The sequence below is a fragment of the Anser anser genome, assembly GCF_964211835.1.
Source record: "Anser anser genome assembly, chromosome: 1".
Taxonomy (NCBI): Eukaryota; Metazoa; Chordata; class Aves; order Anseriformes; family Anatidae; genus Anser; species Anser anser.
In genome coordinates this window covers 122,418,713-122,431,169 of record NC_139720.1, presented here as the reverse complement: position 1 = coordinate 122,431,169, position 12,457 = coordinate 122,418,713, and the positions used below count along the sequence as shown (strand labels likewise).

The 12,457-nt window shown below is 36.5% G+C and overlaps 1 protein-coding gene and 1 long non-coding RNA gene across 23 annotated transcripts in view; one reads left to right on the top strand and one right to left on the bottom strand.

Moving 5' to 3' along the window:
• Positions 1 to 4,221, top strand: part of LOC310905163 — a 39,342-nt gene extending 35,121 nt beyond the window's left edge. The window contains exons 4-5 of the long non-coding RNA XR_014588812.1: positions 287 to 359; positions 4,084 to 4,221. This is a non-coding gene — a long non-coding RNA (uncharacterized lncRNA). The remainder of the gene's footprint in view (positions 1 to 286; positions 360 to 4,083) is intronic.
• DMD (dystrophin) overlaps positions 1 to 12,457 on the bottom strand; it is a 1,241,706-nt gene that overhangs the window by 992,836 nt on the left and 236,413 nt on the right. The window lies entirely within an intron of this gene.

Below are 12,457 nucleotides of genomic sequence, written 5' to 3'. Positions count from 1 at the left end.
GTTAGTGGGAGGGAACAAGGGTAGGGGGAAAATAAATATATCTTTCTTCATTATCTCATTCTGAGAAATGGTTCAGACACTGTAGATGAGATTTCAAAATAGTCAAGTAAAAGTAATCAGCCTGAACTAGCCAACCAGTCTAGAAAATGTTAGCTCATTTGGCACTGTTTTGTAAACACCATCTTAAAAATGGGAATTATCATGAAACCTAGCAAAAGTATAATCATACTTTTGCCATAAGAAAAGGACTTTGAGGGTAACAATGATCTCATTCTCCAACCAACAGCACATGGAGCTGTGTTAAGGGTAATACTGGCAATTGCAATCAACTCGAAGAACGGTGATACTGGGATGAGAAGGTAGGTTTTTTCCCCCTTTCAGAAACTTTAATAGCGCTTTTGAAGAGAACCAACATTCAACTTGATAAAAGTCTGTGGATATTAACGTAATTCACTCATTAAATAGATTTAGAGCTTAAAGCCAGATGGGACCATTTGATCATTTAATTCAACCTGCGCACAGACCATTAAGTTTCACCTACTTATCCATAAAGTGAGCCAAATAATTCATGTTTGGCTAGCAGATACTGTTCGGAAAGGTATTGTTATTGATTGGAAAACATTTAAAAGTGAAAAATTTATAACATCTCCTTGTCATTAGTTTCAGTGGTTAATTATCTTTGTTGATTTAAAAATAAATAAATAAAAACACCTTATTTACAGTTCCATTTTTTAAAATACATTTCCATCCTTCCTTTTATGCTTATCTTTTCTAAGGGGAAAACCCAATTATCAGCTAGAACTTTTCACTCAATATCATCATATGAACTATTCAGGCCTCCTTCTGCATTGAAATAAAAGTAACCAGGGACCTCATCTGAAGCCTTTTCTTCCATTCATGTTCTTGTCACTCGCCTGCTCTAACGTCTCTTGGCAACCTGACAGGCAGTGTGTGCTCCATGCCAGTCTCACCAGTGACCTGGATGAGATGTACTGGCAGGCCAGCTGATGGGTGATTTCCCTTATCCTTGTTACTCCCAACAGCAGGCATCTCCCAGCCTCTTCTGACAATTTCCCTATCTGTATGCTCAGGGATTACACTCAACCAACAGGACTGCACTGACAGCTTGTGTTTAATTGCTGATTCACTGTGATCCCCACCTAGAGCCAATTAAAAAATTATGTCCAAATTTTTGATGTTTGCATATCATATCATGACGATTTATTCACTCACAGAAATTCTCTGGGGCTAGCTGGTTTTGACAGCATTTCCATTCAGAGAAGATAATTCTGTGCTGGAGAATAGGACCTTCAAGACTGTACTTCAAGTGCCTCTGAGCAGGCACCTGAACCTCAGCCATCTCCATCCCTCGGGAAATCCTTAAGCTTTGGGCAACAGAAGCCGTCTGTCTCTCACTCTGGCCAAGTAAATATTTATTTTTTCCTAAGAAATAATGAGATGGATTGGCTAGGCACGGCTATGGCCCAAGACTGTGTTTCAGATGAAGCAAATCAGAGAAGTAAAACTGAGTGAGCTACCCGAAAGTCTACAAATAGTGGAGGCTGCTCTCAGTTTTCAAATAAGGTTCTGAAAATCCTTTGCTCTGTTCTAATGAGCACTGAACCCAATACAAAGTGTAGTAATTTTTGGTAAGATTAAAAAATTACATTCTGACCATCTCTGTACTAAGAGTCCTATCTATGAGTTCTCTTTTCAGGGATTTTCCCTATCTGAATTTATTAATACACGCCTCTTCATATTAAGTCTATCCTATATGCTCTACACTATAAAGAATCCTTATTTACATTAATGTATGTATTCTAGTGTGATTCAAATACATTAAAAAAAATACATTAAAAAAAAAGTATTCAGTAACATTACTACTTAAAGTAAAATATCAGCGTTCCATTTGTTATTTTTGTAGAAATGCACCACTATACAGTACATAATTTTTTTAAACTATTTCTGCTTTTTGAAATAACAGAATGATTTCTGCTCTGATTTTAACCGCACTGTGAACAGCAATAAAAATAGACGCTGTACTTGTAGTACCAGTGCATGTTACATTACTTTAGTAATACAATTCAACCTCATAAACAAGAGGCACAGTGGCTTATAAGCAATGCTAAATTCTTTAAATCATTATTGAAATTTCTTCTATATGTGCGGTCTTAATTACTCAATGTTTTGGGCAAAAAAAAGACAAAAGCAAATGTGTATCCAAATAAAACAATCTGCTCAAGCTGCCTAACCATTTAAGGTTGCCTTTTAATCTAATCAACTTCTAGAACATCTTAGTACTTATTTCTGTGCTACTTTCATATCTGTTTTTTAATTAGCAGCTCCAGTACAAACTGCTCTGTCTTCATTCCAAAGGAAAGAGCAACTAGCAGTTACAAACAGGAATATCTTTATGCCTCACCACATGGCATATTTTATTTCATTTTGTGTTGAAAACTGAGCACTAAATGGAACCAATGAGTCATTTCTCTAACTTTTCTATACATTTGCCTTAAGGAAGAAGATAGACTAGGTCTACTTCTCTTTAAGATTGTAATATTATAGAAACGGTACAATCACATTAGAATAATTCCCCAAAAGAGACCCACGAGAAATCATTAAACTTTAATATGCCATTAGATTAAAACATACATTATTGACCACAGAAAGGCTGCTGGCAGTTGTATGTATGTCAGTAAAAAGGAACAGGGACCTTCCAAAATTTAGATGGGTAGAAACTCTATTGGTAGGGGGAACAGAAGTGGAAAGAGGTGATTTCAGTAATGATTTCCGGGAAATTAATTTTGACACCAAGAAATTCATTTGACTTTTGTGCACTGAGTAATAAAACTATAAATCTTTAGCTATATTAATGTGTTGGAATAGACTTGATGATGAAAGTGTTTTGGCACTGGGTTATGAGATAGGTTAATAGGACATTTGTGAAGCTGTTCTGCTCCAATACCAAGCTGACAACTTAAACAACCATGAGTCATCACGTCTTGCCAAGGAAGTTGCAAGGATGAAATGGATAACAAACCACTAACAAGACTTTACTTCTAGAATTTAGAAGAAATGTCACCTCTTGGTTTCTACTATGATAACTTGTGATTTCACATGTATTTTACATGTAGAATAATTTTAATATGATAAATTCAGAGCTCACAAAAGCAGTGAGCCTAAAAAGAGCCCTGATAATTTCAATCTAATCATATGGTTAGCAATATATGGAGTCAAACATTTTGAAGCTCTTAAGGGAATTCACAGAACTCTTCAGAAACTAAGGACAACTTTAAAAAGGTATTGTAAAACTTCTTACAATTTTAACAATATGTTCACTACCATTAAAAAAGGAAGGAAGGGAGGGAGGGAGGGAGGGAAAGGTTGTTTATATCCATGGTCCAGAACATCTGAATTTTCAGAATTACATTAACCCAACAGTAATTTCTGCCCTCCATAAATAAACAGGAAAAGCTCAGTAGATTTCAGATAAATTCTATTGGGGATCCTGGAGTTATTTTTTGAGGTACTCATTAGATTCTGACACTGGAAATGGACAAAATAACACTGACTTTGGAATAACTGAAATTGGAAGAACAGAATTTGGAAGAACAGAAATTTGTAAGATGTATATTTTCAAATCTGGAAGTGTTTCCAGGTAAGCCTGACAGCATGATGCCCTTGATATCATATTTCTGTAGCAGTCACGCATTTCAAATTACAGATGATCCAAAACACTGTAACCAGCTGCAAATGCATATGGTGTAGAGCTGGCAATCTGGTATTTCTACATATACAGGGCAATCTTCCACTGGAAGTACAACCATAATCTCCCTAGGCAGATCCATCACTTTGCACTATATGATCACTAACACAACAGGTGATCTTTGACAAGGCATAGTATATAGCGGTGCACCAACAAAACAAAATGATTCAAATAAAAATGTTCTAACCATAATAAACTCTGAGCTTGATATATAGCTTCATAATCTTATGTGTTGTTCTAACCTCCAGACCTTACTGTATTTTGTCACTACTGGAAACATAATGTCTAAAAACAATTTTATTTATTTTTTCCCCCAGATGTTTTCCTAATACAGCATCTCCAAATTGGCTAAGTTGTTATTCACCTGAAGTCACTGATGGGTCACAAGGAGCAGTCATGACCTCTGGACTTTCCAAATATCCTTTCAGCATGAGTAGCCCTTGCACAATCAGGCTACTCTGACCAGCAATCAGATCAGAGCTGCACTTGGGAGAGTCTGTGGGACAGCATCTCTTCCAGCTGCTATTTAACATTCTATTAATCAGCCTGTCTTATTCTCTGCTTTTTCCTAACTATCCCTGGTTCTTGATGCTTGAAATTGTTCTGATTTGAGAATACAGTAGAATTGCTACACATCTATAAAATCCTAAGTAGGGCTTCGACAGCAAAATGCCAGCTGAAGGGACGGCACCAAGCAGTACCATGGTTATTCACACCTTATGGACAGTTGCTGTATGAGTGCAGAGGAGGAAGTTTTTCTCCATCCCTCACAACAACACTCCATGAACTCTACGAAGTGTGAGATTACTGTTCCAGTATCTTTCACAGACGCCCATGGTGTACAGCTGGTCAGCTTAGCCCATGCAACAGCCGCCAAGCTGGGGACAATATTGCTCCCATTATCCCTCTGAAGTCCATCTGGTGCAGAGCAGCACTTTGTGGCTCATGCCACACGATGCTGGTGTAATTCCTACTTGCTAACCCTGAGATATGTAAAAGGGAAATTATAAGCAAGGCTTTTATCAGCCCAGATGCCAAACCTTAGACAATAAAATTAACTGATAAGTCTCATTTCCTGTATAAGCTGCTTCCAGTTCAATTTATTTTACAGCTCTCATGAAAGATTAACATTTTAATTTTAATTAACATTTTTTTTAAAAATCAAGGCATTTCTGTTCCTAACAGAACACAGAATGACCACCTTTTCCAGTTAAGAACCTATCCTTCGAATACAAATAATGACCCACAACCTCATTTATAAGCATTTCTCATTAAAGGCATTAATCATGCCTTACTAGACCTACTATACAAAAGTTTGCCTTAGTGTTTAGCATTACTGAGCTAAGCCAATATTTTTAAAAGCATTTAAATAAATCAATATCTTAAAGCTCTTTGAAAAGGAAACACAAACTTAAATCCAATTAGCTTTAGTGAGCACCTCCTTCTAAGTAACTTTTTCAGCTGGCACTCAAGTGTGTTTTTTTTTAAATTATTTTTTATGGCATATTCTTTCTTTCATAATCTTTAAAGTCATATATAGCTATATGAAAGCAATAGTTCAAGCTGGCTGAAAATAAAAGAAGGCCCTTGAAAATGTTTAAATAAAATAAAAGGCTAGTGCTTCTAAGGGTATATCAAACAATACAGGCCAATTTTATAATATCATGAAGAAAGTATAAAGACACTATAATATAACACACTTGTGTGGACAACATAAAAAATTGAAACACCTGAGCATTAGAGGTATCCAGGGCTATAAGCACACAACCCAAAGACAAACATATATACAAATAAAACTTGGCATATTTGGGAAAGAAATTAATAAAATGTGACCAGGTAAGTTTCACCATGAATAACACTGCCTCTTTTATTTTTAGTCTCAGCCATTCCTTCAACTCTTTTAATTATGTACAATAACTGTACATTCGCAGTTTCTTAAAATAACTCTCTGTATGCCTGCTCCCTGTTGTAAATTAATCTGCACATCTGAGTCCTCAAAACAGGTCCTTCAGATATTCTATCAAGAGATGAGAATGCAGAAACTCACAGCCAAAATAATAGATCTTTGGGTAAGATCTTTGCACATACTTGTGTATCAGTAACCTACTTTTCTCTGGACAACCGCCAACACAAGCAGCAGATAATAATTCTTACCTGTCAAGCATTCTGCACTGGAGTGTTTCTTCTCAATTAACAAAGGCAATTAAGAAGCATGAATATTAAAGGCAGCATTAAAACCTATATTTGCTAATTGATACTACATCAACTGGTGAAGACAGGAGAATTACAATAGCCAATTTACAATCTGCATAAAAGTGCTTCACATTCTTAACTCCTTACAGTCAAGCTGAGGAGCTTGACTGCTCATGCATCATTTCAACTTCTTCATATTACCACTTGTGGAATCTAATCCACAAACAGTAAAATCACCTTTTCACAATGTCAGCCTATTGTAACTTTTAATATTATTTCACAAAATCTCTTGAGAAATCATACTACTAGAGTAGAAACATTTCTAAACAACAACAACAACAACAAAAAACTAAGGCTAACTGCTTACAAGAGATACAACTTGAAAAGGAGAGGCCAACACACACAAATTAATATCAGTTAGGTGGAAAAGAGAGTTTAGATTCCCACACTACGTAATCTATATGAGACTTTTTTTCTTCTCAAATTAGGGCAAAATTTGGGCTGTATTTTTTATTTATTTATTTTTAATGAAAACGTTGAGGGTTTTTTTTTTTTTTGATATCTGAGTATATAGAAATATTTCCTAAGATGATTCCAAATTCTGAAGGTGGAAATACTGGAAGAAGCATGGTGTTTTGAAAATAATATAATGGAGCACCTTAATAGGTTTTTCTGAAGTGGAAAAATTTCCATAATGAAATAACAATTTGAGCAAAAGAATCAATGAGTTCACATTTCCCAAAACTGTAGTTGGGAAGTTGTTAACCCATTTTGATAGATATTTCTTCAAACACTAAAAGGGTTACTTGACATAGCAAAGCTTCTAATATAATGCAGATGAATACAGCACTAAAATGAAAATGCATTTGCATGTAAATCCATCATATTCAATAGTTGAACAATGACAATTTGAGATGTTAAAGTAAAATGGCTTGTTATTAATGGAATTATAAATTTTTAAACATTGCAACTAAGCCTTCAGTAAGAGAAATAACCAGTACAGCTGAAGAACATAACTTTTCGTAGCTCTTCTTTAAAGTGTAACTCTGCAACCACTACACCGCAGTATCCAGAACTTCCAACAACCTCCTTTTCTGCATGCTTCATTCACTTCCATCATGAGGAAGTTAACTTAGTCCAGGGATGCCTGAAGCCCAGCCCTGCACAACCAAGGATGTCAGCTCAGCAGTACTGTTTCATTGCTGTTCAGGAGCAGGAATTTGCCTTTACCCTCCTGCAACAGTTATTTGTCCCAAACTCTCCCACTACAGCAACAAACTGGATGTACCATAGCATTCCCCTTTTCTTTCCCATTGCACAAGAAAAAATAAAACTAAATAAAAAAATCATAATAAACGAGCACCTCTCTCCCCACCAAACAAGTCCTTTTCTTTTTAATAGTGCATCTCATTATATTCCGTTGCTTTGGTGTTAATTTCAACCCTTACCTCCCCCACTGAACAGGGCCTGAAGATATATCAAAGATGCCCATTACTCTTTGGGAATTTAAAGCAATCTTGAGATTCCCCATACATAGTTCATCTGCCTCAATCTGTTTGTTCTGGTCTACTTTATTATTCTAACATGGTAGTTAATTTGGACAAGCACCTATGAGAATCCCTGCCTAATTGGAGCATGATTGCAGTAGAGATTAACAGAAGAATTACTGCACTGTACGGAGGCAGGTCATTGGAGCTGCCTTATATGCATCATGCTGCTCACTACTACTACACAAGGATATAGAAGTGGGGAAATAACTCATGCTGACCAATCCATTCTGTGGTCAACAAGGCACTGACAATGTTACTCACAGCTATACATGACAAAAAAGTCAACTTCATAGGGTCAGGCACCATAGATCTGGATCCAAAGAAAGGTCAACTCAGGAGTCATGTTGACACTCAGATCTTCCTCCAGCTCAGATGCAGGAAAAACTCAGTTTAAACAATTATTTGAGGATTATCAGCAGTGAAACAACATGACGCTAACCATACTATCCTACTAACCTAAAAGCCTTCTGAAATCAAAGGCTTCTCAGGTAGGGATGCCACCTATCTCCCAGTCTGAGCAAAAAGTGACACTTGGAAGAATCACATAGGAACAAGCATGCTTAGATCTGAGCAGGATCCAATATCTTGGTGACAATACAGCATAGCTGAAGCCTAACAAACAAATACTCCTTTGAGTTCTCAAGGTAATCTTGTAAGTAGTTATGATGGACACCCATTACTTGGAGGAAATGCTGACATAAATACCATGACATTACATTGACACTTGTCCCAGTCAAACTATTTACTCTTCCTGTAGGATTTTTTTTTCTTTTGTATTGCATCAAGGATAATGACTATCAGAATACACCTTAAAAAGAAAAGGCATGGGATCTACCAATTTTAATATCTAATTCTGAAAAATCACTGGTTACTAAACTACTTGGCTATAGAAAGACTAGCTGCACACTATCATGTATAGTTATATACCAGTGTGAATTGTCAATTCTTGGCTATGCAAGACAACTTTTGAAAAATGTAGAATAAATTCTGGTGAAAAGTAGAATCTATGAAAATGAACTGTCTATCCATATAACTGAAAAACTTAAGTATCTGAAGCAATCACTACAAATCTGTGGCAACAACCTTGTGTGCATAATGAAGCTTGAGATACTGATAAAGGTCATATGGTGAGGCTGTAATGAAGATTCATCTACTTTAGTCAGATCTTCTCTGGCTTTACCTGTAACGGCATCCCATTATTCCCACTGGCAGAGGTAGAGTCATGTTTGTACACAAACTAATTAATGAGGAACTCTACCAAGACTTTTACTGCAGAAACAATCATGCATGTTGACAGTTACTAATAGCAGGAGGGAATTCTCATTCATGAGGGATAAGGGCTATTCATAGCATTTAACTGTAGGCTAGTTGCTTCGTGGGGAGAAATGATAATTAAACTGTTTTACTTATAAGAAGAAGAGGTAAGACACGAGGCGTGTTGATATTATTTGTGCTATACAGGTATGGAAAAGTTTCGTTCTATTCAAGGATTTTTTTCCCAAAAACTCATGTACAAGTTTATGTATTTTTTCTTGCTCACTTGCCCTTTTTCCCCTCTTCTCCCTTTCTCTTTTTTTGGCTTGCAAACTGAGAAATAGAAAAAAGCTACCCTAAATTATGACTGAAAATTTGCACTACAAGTTTCCAGTCACACAAAAATAAATCAGAGAAAAACGTTTCTTCTTAAAACTGAAGAAAACAACTCGAGGAGTGGGATTGAGTTTGAAATTAGACCCTTAATTTAGGTGTCCACTCTAGAAGTACCTAAAAACTCATTAGACATGATGAAGATGCCTAGACTATAAAGAATGTTGTCCCCACTTAAGCACCTAGTGCACTGGAGAGATCTTAGATGGGCTCACTGCACTTGTAACAGAGGACCTGGCAGTGATGTGCTCTTCTGCATGAGCATTTGGAAGCCAACCAGGAGATGCTACAGCATCTCAAACAGCATGAAATGACTCTGTGCTGGCAAATAAACCAAGACCCCAGCAACAGCATCTGCTGAGTCCCAAGGGAGCTGAACAGCCACTAAGTGCTTGTTTTAAGGCTGCTTTCCAGGCTCTGAGACTGCATTTCCTATTGATGGCTTCCCTTGGGTATGCTCAGAGAGCTGGTGCTCTGCGGTGCCGTGGGACCACTGGCACCTTCACAGGATTTGCATACAGGATGGGGGCACATGAAAGCCTCATCCCCCTGCAGTGACAGCTGGGGCCAGGCAGGTACAACTCGCCCTGCTTAAAACAACATTAAGTACTTAGGTGTGTGCAACTGAATCCAGTCCAAGACCTCCACTGACTGTAATGGAAGACAAAATGTTTATGTTTGGGGTCTTTATCTGAAGCTGAATTCCCCTAACATAAGTGAAAAGTCCCAATACCACCCTCTCTGCCCTCCCCTGCCATCAGCTTGGGTGCTTGCCAAGAGTTTCAGCCAACAGTCACAATTCAGAAAGCGAAAGCACCTTTCAGAAAGCTTCAAACACTCTTTCAACATGTGAGTTTGTGAAGCTGGAGCACAGAGATCTTGTCACAGCTTTAAAAAGAGGTGAGTGAAGAGTAATGTAGTGTAATAATGACGTTAGCAGGGGCTATTCTGTCATTATTTGAATGTTTCCTACTTGTTTACACAAGCAGCAGGTTAATTGCTGTTCGAAGTAGTCATGGACAGAATTGGAGCGTTGGTAGCTGATCATCACTAGGCCATTATGCAAACAACTGAGACAAGTTTTACTCTAAATTAATTTGCCAACTCCAATTCTCCCCCCAAAGACACAAAACAACAACGGAAAAAAAAACAACAACACAACTATTCATCTTTAACACCAGTGATAAGCCTTGTTTCTAATAAAGGTTTAGTTGGTATCTGACCTGACCTGAAAACCATAGGGCTAACACTTAGGTGCTCAGGCACTACCAGGAAACGTATTCTGTAAATGTTCAATATGCTCTAAATGCCCACTAGTCTCATAAGCAAAACTCATTCTCTTTAGCCAGCAGTTAATTTAAAAGAAGACATACAAAACCATTTTGGTGAAATAACTGATGCCCTTTTATAGGTTTTAAATTTAAGATTACAGGAAGCATTGTAAATTCTACATAATACTGAGCCCGATAGCCTCAAATTAGCACACCAATGAACAGACAAAAGCATTTTAGTAATAACTTCTTTTTTTCCTGTTAATAAGGTCAGATACCTCTTAAAAATAATTATAAACTATTCTACTGCGTTACTATGCAAAGGAAAGCAGTACAACTATTAATAAATTATACTTTGCATGATCTCTGTAGTAAGATAAAATAATTAAAATGGCTGAGATGCTATCTACTGATATTATTTTAATAGCAGGTGATTATTAATTTTAAAGTTCCATTTAGTCAAAATTATTTTTCTGATTTCAAATTTAGAAGTACTCTTTAAGCTTTTTAAATGAGCTGTTACAACATTACTTTGCTCCCAAACAGGGCATATAGAACAATCACATATGAAAGGAAGTAGACTTGTAGATTTCCTCAGTAACAGCAAAACTGCACTGACTGAAAACGCAACAGAACTCCAGTCTTTTTTTTTTTTTTTTCATTTTAAATAAGATGCTGGCACGGATGGAGTTTCCTGAGGAAACTCATAATCTGATCATAGGCTTTATGAGTTATGATTGCCCCTGCAATTAGCCATAAAAACAGATTGCATCCTTCTCATAAAACTATTCTATGCAACATAACAAATTAGACCACTGCATAGGTCTAGCCATGCAGATATAAAGAACTTAATAAAGACAAATAAATAGGAAAGGAATCAAGCTAGTGCATTATAGCAAGCATTTGTAATGATGGGACATAAATCATTTTCCCTTATAGAAAAAAGGTTGAAATATTTATTAATTAAGTCGCTGACAAAATTCTGCCAATTAGATCTTATTGTTTCTATTTCCCAAGGAGTTTCAAAATGATTTTATTTTATTTAATATAAAACCAGAATCTAGTACCTGTGTTTTTTTTGTGGCATAGCTTAACACAGGGACAACCACAGAGCAGAATTCTAAACATAATAGAGACTGCATTGCTCTATCTTTCCTTGCTTTTCTTTCATTGCTCTTGCTTTTCATTCCTATCCGGGAAAGAAAAATGTTATCCCTTTAGCATCTGGTTCAGCATAAAACCATTATAACGCAATTAGCTAGACTGGGCACCAGCTGCTAACTAACTAAAATTAAAAGATGAAGACTTTGGTAACAGATTTCTTTCAAAGCCTTTCCCTTACAAAATGTTTGCCTTTGCTGAGGACACTAATCTGGGTTAAGCTCCTAAGATTCAACATAATGCAGACCAGTGATGTCTGTCCTCACACAGAAAGATTTACTGCCCACTGTCACACACTCAGTCCTCTATTTTGAACGTTCTGATCATACTTAAACCAGTTTTAGTACTTGAGCAAAGTAGAAATAGTAAGTAATCACAGAATTTGATAAACATTTTTTATAAATATTTTAAAAAACAGTTATTTATCCTTTCTTCCTCATAACTGGAAATTTTGCTTCAAAACGTGCCTGAGACTGAAATGTCCTTGACTTCTTAAAATAAATAAATAAAATAAAAGTGAATAAGCATGCTAGCATCATAAGCAGCTTTATGAAGAGCTATTTGATTTTCAGACTTTTTTTTATCCTCACAATTTTCTTCACTCAATCCAGAAATATATCGATTAGTAAAAAGACACAGAATTTGCATTATTGTTCTAAGAGTTTGCATTCATCCCCCCCAAAAAAATGCCAGTTTTAAAGTTTTAATATGAACACTGTACCAAGAATGCAGAATAGTGGAGGCTGGAAGGGACCTCCTCAGGTTCCCGGGTCCAAGTCCCCTCTGCAGAGAAGGGTCAGCAAAAGCAGATTGCTCAGTTCTTTGTTCGCTTGTGTTTTGAACATCTCTAAGAAAGGACAAACCATGAC